Below are 10,003 nucleotides of genomic sequence, written 5' to 3'. Positions count from 1 at the left end.
ACTACATTGTTTTACAAGAACAAAGGTTTGATTCAAAACTAATCAAGAGTATACATCTTTCAGATACATGTTAAGCATATCAATTCAAGAACATACAGTCGGTCATTTATTTCAGAATGATTGGGTTTTTCATAACTATTATACATGTAACGTTTATATGCTTTTTATTGAGTCAAGTGATACAGGTTGTTTAATTCATTTAAACAATATAGTAAAGTCCTGACATTATAACCAGAATCTCCAGCCGGGGATTGAAACAATGTGTGTATAGATCTATATTGGGATTGACAACCCCGCACTCGGACTGCTAGCTACAGTCAGGAATACACGTTTGTGAGTGACAATTGTTATCAACAGTTTTCAGCACATTCATAGCGTTGGGTCAGGCCATCTAGTCAATATGGTTATAATAACTCATATAAAAGATATTAACAATACGTTAGTGTAGAATTAACTATACCTAAGTACATTTTCGAAGTACTAGTTTACAAGATACAGTTTACAGTATTACATTACAGTTTAAAATAACAGTTGATGAAATCAGGCACACTCTCAGATACAAGTTTACAAAAGGATTACAAATACAGAACATTGGTTTACAAATAGAACAGTTTATGTAATTAAAACTACGTTTCATATACATTAGAAAATATAGGATTTTCTGGAACAATTTACATATTCAAGAAACAGAAAACATTCTTTCAAACATAAATACTTATGCACTGACTCAACTTTATGTTGACACTCTTTTTCAAATTACTTGTATTCTCAGGAAACCAGTAGATAGGTACTCCCCGAGCTTTTGAGAAGATGGAGCTATTTATGTCTTCTCTTCTTCTTTTGTATAACTATTTGGTTTCAGTATACTATGATGAAACATATGTAAATACTTATACTTCTTTTTAAATAGAGTGATTGTTTGTACTCTGATTACTATAATGCATGTGTTGTGATACTATAAATGAAGTCCTCCACCCCGGACGTTTCCACCGTCTGGTTTGGGGGTGTGACAAATTGGTTTCTGAGCATTGTTTATAGTGAACTCAGTATATCAATCCATAAAAAATATACAAACTATAAATACATTTGGGGCTAAGAGATCTGACTACAAGTATACTTTTTAAAATTTAAGTATTTTTATAATAAGTATACTAACACTCATACCAACAAGTACAATATTATAGTCATAAGTGATGGGTTTTGCGCATTCTAACACTCCTAAGTGTACATGCAACCCTAAATACCTTGGATCTATGTTTTCTCTATTATACATACAATTATGAACATCCAAGGTATTATCCTAATCTAGCATACAAAATAATAAATATAACAAGATAGAATACATACCTCTTTGATGTAGAATGTCTTCATGAAGCTTGAGTGCCTAGTGCCCCAAGTGTGACACCTCAAATGGTTCACACAACACCAAATACACTTGGAATAACTTGAGAGAAACTTGAACACTCCTTGAAATCGTCTAGCCCTCACACTCACACATTAGTGCACGATTTCTTGAGCCATGGGATTCTTTTATATGGTGGCTATTAGGGTTACACCATGTAACTCATAACTTTACCCATTCCTTATGCTCCATGGATTTTAACCTCCATGGAGTATCCATGGGTCACCCCATGGACTTAGTCCAACATAAGGAATCTTGGATCACAAGCCCACATATATAAGAATGAATGATTTACACAACCAACCCATATATTTAATTAGTCTCCTTTTGATCACTTAATTAATTCCAAATTATTTCTTGATCAATACTAATTAAATAACCTTATTAATATATTAGAACTTATAATATAGTAGCCAACCTTAAGTGTTATTTCTCTCATTATAGTCTATCCAAATGCATGATGCCATGCAACCCAAATGGACCATGCCGGGTCGGGTCAAGTCTTACCAATTATAGTTATGGACTTAGACATTAATCCAACAGTCTCCCACTTGGATAAGTCTAAAACTATTATTGCGTATGACTTCAGGAACCGATCAGCAATCGTAGCTCTCAAAAGCTTATGTCGAACTCTGACCTTGTCGATGAACTCTGACCTTTGTCAATGACTTGTCCATTAGATAAGGGATCATATATTCCTCCATTCTAGATATCATATGGACTAAGACATGGATTATCAATCATTCTCTCTGTCTATTTGTTGTTTCCCGATTTCCGATTCATGATGACTGACTGATTGAACAAATCAAATCAGTCCTGGCTTGGCCAAGCACTCACATGTATCATCTTTAAATCATCGAGGGGCCCACAAATATCGCTTTTATCCCGAAGGTAAAAGGAATGGATAAACTTCGACTCATATGGCTTGTTCTACTACTTGTTGAATCATACACAAAGGTACGTTTTATAACATCGAGTTACCGAATGCGTTTTCGTGCAATCAATGTACAACCAACTCATAGTAACAACTCATATCTCTAGGTTTGAAGAATATAAGATATTATCGTCTCATGATCACTCGTGATAAAATCCATGAAGTGATTCAAATGAGCGCGGGTTGAATCCAGTACTCAGAACTTATGAGCACTCATGAGTGTTGTAGCACCACTTTGTCCACCAACTTGGACCTCTACAAACCAACCCATGACAGTCTTGATTCATATCTACTTCCAACATATGACCGACTGTGGATGGTTTGAATAACTTAATCATTCAGGAAGAGCGACTTAGTTATTCTGGAAGTCAAAACATGCAAAGTGAAACACAAGAATAAATGAATCAAATATGGTATCAAACCCTATGAATATAAATAAACACTTTTATTTATCACCATACTGATTACTCATTATTCATTGTTTCGGTTTTATCAACTTTATACTTGAATTAAAAACACTAGTTGTCCCATGCTCCAAGCATGTACACTATGTTTTTCTTAAACAATAGCTTTGCCATACACCAAGTATGCACTCTATGTTTGTCTATGATCCTTGCTTTGTGAAATAAACCAATTGAACATAATTTCAATGATTCTAATTTCACACTCCCAAATCCTTATCGAAAAATGTGAGAATTTCAAATTCCTATCATTTATCGAAATCTGTTTAGATTTTAAACTTATATGCACTGACCCTCCTGTAATGAATATGTACAAAGTCACAAAGACTTGTCAACAGTCATTATAAGGTATTCCAATGGAGATCAACTCCATGGAAACTAAGTCTCATATTCAAAGTACATTGCTTTGGACATGCTTCTTGCATTAAGTTTTCTAATCTTACATAGATTACTTCCACCTATGGAGACAACTCCATATTCTCATTTTGGCTATCACTTCTGAATAAGAGATGCCTCTTTTCAGAATCTGTCAATATGGTCCTTCCAAAATTAGCACTATACTTCCAATTGTCCCTGAGCAACCAATCTTTGGTAAACCTCAGATTGTCCTCGACAATTGCTTAATCATTTTAGTCATATCCAATTCTAGACCTTTTCCCTTCTTAATGCCTCTGGGCATTTGGAAAAATTTAGAAATGACAAATATTATAGCACATGCAATCGATCCTGTACCCAAAGCAAATGGTACATGATTCATGATGTCTCACATAAAGACATGATTCTAGACCAGTCTTTTGCTACAATATTTTTATTTGCCATGTTTTCAAAATTTGACTATGAAGAGGGATGTCGTAATCATAATCGAATTTTGAGAACGCAATATATAGAATTTCCTTAATTTGAACCAATCCAACATGAAATTCATATATATATATTCTTGACAAAAGATGATTAAGGTCTCAATCTAAGCCTTTAGAACTAAAATGAAGTATATCCTCTCCCTTAACTATAGCAAAACAACTTTTTCAATCCCTGCAGCCTCACGAATTGAAACTTTTGTTTTCTATAATTAACATTGCTAACTTGCAACACTAACAATAATTATCATGCTCCCACTAACATGATGATTATTAGCATAACACTTATGCTCCCACTAGCTTTGACATGTACTCAGAAATCAGCTGGACTTCTAGAAATCAATACTTTATTGACTTCCTTACCAAAGTTCAGATTTCTGATACGAGATGCTTTGATAAAAATTTATCAAAATCATTCACCTTTCCTTAGATAGCATGCATGTGTGTCTAAACAATTTCAGAACTATGAAAAGGGATGCCGTAATCATAGTCTCAATTGTTTAGACCTTTTGCCATCTGCTTCAAATCTACTTGGTGGAAGTGTTTCCTCACCATCATTTTCATGAATCGGAGAGAAACCTTATGACCCTTAGATTTTATGGTGTATGTGTTCTTATCCATGTGAATCGTCAAAACCATAGTCACAAGACAAGGATAATGACAAATCCAAACTCATATGGACTGAACTTATGCAATCTTAACTTCTTGCCACCTGGCAGTACAGGGCCTGCCATTGCTTCCAAGTTGTTATGCAACCAATTGAGAACTTTCAGAACTCCTATGCAAAACCAACTTTAACTGGAATGGGCACAGAATATGTCAACATGATAGGTTATAAACCTCAAGTCGTGTGCTAGTGAAGAACCTCAGGTTTTATTCTTGATTAGTTCTTGAAATTCTTTTTAGGATCTTTAAGACTCCCACTGTCCTCTTGACATATAAGACTATCTTGCCAAATATTCAAGAGATAGTGCGGATTCTTTATCAAGACAAACACTTCACACAATTGGCCTTAGTTGGTCTTTGTTTAATCCAAAACATCACAACTTACCAACTTCAAATGTACAAGAGTAGGACACTTTTACTCTTACATTTGACAAGTGTTATAAACCTTTCTTTAAGATATGTCACTCAACTTATAGTCTTGGAGTATGACTCTAAGACTTGTTTTGAAACGAAGTATGACTCATCTTCTTGATTTAACCATTTCAACAATTCATGACTCCTCTTCTTAGTCATAAGAATGCACTAAGATGTCCTTAGAAGACCAATTGTGATGTGGTTCTTTAATCATTAAGATGATCACAAAACATGATACTAAAGTACTCTCCCATCTTTTCAGATTTGAGAAACTTTTATCTGTCTGCCTAATTTGATTCTTCCCATTCGTTCTGCCATACATTGAGACTTTTCCAATGTTTCAGAATTATACTTAAACTTGTAAGTATAACCATATTTACTAAAATTTAGTAAATCATGACGAATAGTCTTAACGAGCTTTGTGGTGGACTTGACCAGTGCACAAGAATGTGTACTCGATCCCTTTAGTCCTTAACTTGACTCACACATCCATGTGAACAAGTCTTAATTTTCCAATGCTTGAAAGTTCTCATTCATCATACTATTCAACTTGCATGATTCCAAGTTTCTATCCAACTGAAGCCTTGGGAATGAGAATCTTTCCTTATTTGGTAACTTATGACACTACCATAAACGAAAGAATCAAGTCCATTTTTTTTTTCAAATATTGCTATCAATGGAATCATATAAACAACCATTGTTCACAAATGCCACTTGTAAGGATATTTAAAATAAATATAAAATTAAAAACTTTTATTTTATTTCAAAACTTTGCGGAAAAAACTTATCCTTATAGTGCAAATGCATATGGAAAAACTTGTTGTTATCTATTCCTAAGCAATATATCATAACTCCTAAGTAACAGCTTCAAAATTCTGATGCGATCGAAATCCACCTACGCGATCAGAATCAGCATATACTTCATTTAAGCTTTCTCTCTATTCTTTGATTCTTAAAACATCAACATGTGACCCAATCACATCATGTAATGAGGATCTTAGAATAGAAACTTAACAGAGTTAGATAATGGGCTCTACCTGAAGTAGAGTCAGACTTATTGACTTTAACATCCTTAGGTAAATTTGGCAGCTTTGCAATCAACGCCCCTTCCTTTGGCAAAATAAACATATGGACCCTTTGGTAATGGGACTATCTCAGACTTAACCTTTCTCTTTACCCTTTGGTCAACCGGGTTGACTATGGTCAATCCCTTTCCATTGGGAAGAGAATGCTTTTTCTGGATTTCCAGTGTCACCATTTTCACTGTCCATAAAGTTTTTGGGAAGTTGATCTTCTAATCAAATTTGTTTTACTATCGTTCCAAATCATTGCTGATTCAGCAGCACCAAGCAAATAGATATGATCATTAAGGTTCATGTCATAGTCTGTTTCATAGTAGTCCCAAAGGAACTCACTATGTGACTTAGAAAGTGATTGAACATCCAACTTTCTCAAGACTTTGACACCCAACTCTCCCGGCTTGTCAATATGTGACTTCATCTCTAAGATGTGATCACACATAGACCTTGCTTGCCATTAGGGCTTGAGTGACCTTGAACTTGTGGGTTAGGGAGAATAATTGGAGGAGGTGGAGGAAGAAAAGTATGAGTTCCATGAGCCAAACTCGGGAAGTCATATTCATTAGGAAAGCCTGGTTTGGGAAGATCATTGTTGTCTAAACCAGACATCAACAATGGGAGAAATTCACGTAAAGTTGATTTAAGTCCTTAATATAACACCCAATATGATATATTAAGGCTAGGACCCAACAAACTATTTTATAACTTGGAAGAGGGATGCCGTAATCCAAGCTATAAAATATTTGAAGGTAGGTGAATGACGATTCACCAATTTCCACCAAGATAAACGAAATGTATTATTAGGTTTTAATTGGTTTTGAAACTCCAAGATTCTTTTAAGATTCATTGAACTTTTCAATGGCATGTTTCAATCTCGAGTGTGTCCTTCAGGTTTTGTAACTGGGATGCCGAGGATCACAAAACAAGGTGTGAAGTAACCATGCAAATATACTTGGTACCCTTAATATTTACCCCTCAATCGATGTGCCGGTTAACCACACACGCTCCAACGATACTATGATAAACATTAAGTTACCCTTTGTCTACCTTGTTAAGTCCAGGTTAGTGTGCCGGTTAACCACACACACTCCACTAACAGCTTAAACAAAGTGCAAAGTGTAATTTCATGGATTAGCACCTTATACACATTTTCCTAAGTAACTAAGATTGGGAATTTATAAGTGTTTAGTTACTTAGTATTTATCATTAATACTTTTACTGAAGGGAGAATTATAGTCCTTGTCCTACCCGTTCGGCTAACGACCCTCCACCAGTCAAGGAAGCGGTGGGTGAGAGTTGACACCCATTAAACTGCCATTTTATAGGCAGTAACCTTGTACCCCCCTTATAGACCGGCTTCGTGAATGAGGCCTACTAACGGTAAGACTGACTTGCTCTTATACATATATTTATTATTAACTTATAATACTATAAAGTATAAGGGTTGAATTTTAACTTTTAAAATTCTAAGGGCTAACTTGGAATTAAAGTATTCATGGGGAAAACTTTACAAATTCCAAAACTTGAGGGCAAGTTTTGAAAATATTCAAAACTAATTAATTCCATAACTTATGTGTTTAAAGTAGTTTTAATTAAAAAAAAAAACTCTTCAAGTTCCATAACTTGAGGACAAGTTATGGAAGACTTTAAACTAATAAAAGAATGTAACTTTTCTTTATTTTTGTAACTTATGGAACTAATTAAGGTTACACATTTCATTTAATGAAGTGACTCTTGAACCTCCATAACTTGAGGACAAGTTATGGAGTCATAAAACCATTTAATGAGGACAAGACTCTTCATTTTTGTAACCATTGCCAACTTTTTATGAGTTTTATGAAACTTAAATGTGACTTTTCATATAACTTGAGGACAAGTTACAAAAACACATTTTAGAATCAACTCTTAGATTAAAATGGATTGAAAACACATAATCAATTAACTTTTCTATTAATCTAATAAACTCATATGAACAAAGATAATTCACATCAAATTTTTTTCAAGTAATTAGCATAACTTTTAAACTAATACAATTCGATTTTTCAGCTAATTTTGCAAGTATAACAAGAAAACAAGCATTGGCTTTGATACCACTGATGGGTTTTGCGCATTCTAACACTCCTAAGTGTACATGCAACCCTAAATACCTTGGATCTATGTTTTCTCTATTATACATACAATTATGAACATCCAAGGTATTATCCTAATCTAGCATACAAAATAATAAATATAACAAGATAGAATACATACCTCTTTGATGTAGAATGTCTTCATGAAGCTTGAGTGCCTAGTGCCCCAAGTGTGACACCTCAAATGGTTCACACAACACCAAATACACTTGGAATAACTTGACAGAAACTTGAACACTCCTTGAAATCGTCTAGCCCTCACACTCACACATTAGTGCACGATTTCTTGAGCTATGGGATTCTTTTATATGGTGGCTATTAGGGTTACACCATGTAACTCATAACTTTACCCATTCCTTATGCTCCATGGATTTTAACCTCCATGGAGTATCCATGGGTCACCCCATGGACTTAGTCCAACATAAGGAATCTTGGATCACAAGCCCACATATATAAGAATGAATGATTTACACAACCAACCCATATATTTAATTAGTCTCCTTTTGATCACTTAATTAATTCCAAATTAATTCTTGATCAATACTTATTAAATAACCTTATTAATATATTAGAACTTATAATATATTAACCAACCTTAAGTGTTATTTCTCTCATTATAGTCTATCCAAATGCATGATGCCATGCAACCCAAATGGACCATGCCGGGTCGGGTCAAGTCTTACCAATTATAGTTATGGACTTAGACATTAATCCAACAATAAGAACTTAAAACTATTTGGATGTTGAACATTACAATCAAACTTGGGTAGTTATGTAATCATATCTGGGATTAATATAGCCTGATCAACTATATTGATTTGAGATATGACCAACATGTGTTTGGGAGTGATAGTGGTGTTGCGACATGTCTAAAACTTACCAACCATACATATTCAGAAGAAGTCTAGAACAGAACATAAAGATTAAAATACTATAGGGGTATTTTAGGCACTATATACTAATAACAAACATGTGAAAACAATAGAACAATTGAGGGTAGAACTATAAATGTTAAGGGTATATTACAATTATATATAATTAAAGTTATATAGACTTAGAATATGTGAGCTAGCTTCATTTCATGTTCCTTGTTTGGTTGTGGATTTAGAGCCTGGTCATTTAATCGAAGGTCGATTATACTCAAGTTATATATAATTAGTATACACTTTATAGTTATAGTAATACCTAGGAGAAGTCATACATAATACATTACTTGTTAACTGTAGGTCTCTTTCGTAGAAACTTGTATCCTTAATCAATCGTTACTAACTATATTCTATATCTCTTATCCTTATTCTCTCTTAGATAATAATGGCTAGATTTCACTTACCCAGAGACCCGTACTTCCCCGGTCAAGGACAAGATGTAGAGCCAGAAGAAAATCACGAAATTCCCTTAGATGATGGTTTTGCAGAATCCTGAAGACAATAATTCTGAATCAAAAGCCTATAATCCACCACCAGTTGCTCAAAATCCTAACCCTCGTCCGGCTTGTCAAGGCCCGACGCCTCTATGGGCGGAAAGCTTGGAAACACGGAGTCAAGAGTAGGGTCAACCTATGCCATAGAACGGAGACAGAAACTTCTACAACCTGAGCGAAGGAGGCTCAATAGACAAAGTCCTGCCAATTATGGTCCGCAGGGTTGCTCGAAATGAAATACAGGATAGGACAACAATCAACCGAATCATGGAAGTTGATGCTAATGCGGGAGTTAATACAGTCCGCATGCGTTATCTTGCAGATGCTCGTGACAGAGCAATGAGAGACAATGAAGCCTTACTGCAAGAGTTAGTTGTAACACGAGTTGAAGTCATAGAACTTCGAGCACGCCGGACAGAGTATGAAAGACATCTGCTTGCTGTGGAGCATCAGCTGGCTGAGTCGAGGTTTCGTTCAAGTGATACCCGTCGCCAGTAGGGAATGCTCTACTCATTTCCTGTTCACTCTTTTGGTTATAGTTAAAGTCTACAGATATGTTCTAGCATTATTTTTCATGTTTTTTAGTAGGACCACGAAAATTTCATTTTCGGTAGGTCGGTACGATGTCGATGTTTTCCCAG

The sequence above is a fragment of the Lactuca virosa genome, chromosome 9 (genome assembly GCF_052849685.1).
Source record: "Lactuca virosa cultivar CGN04683 chromosome 9, Lactuca_virosa_CGN04683_v6, whole genome shotgun sequence".
Taxonomy (NCBI): domain Eukaryota; kingdom Viridiplantae; phylum Streptophyta; class Magnoliopsida; order Asterales; family Asteraceae; genus Lactuca; species Lactuca virosa.
The sequence above is the reverse complement of the archived record's forward strand: the minus strand, read 5'-3'. Positions refer to the sequence as shown.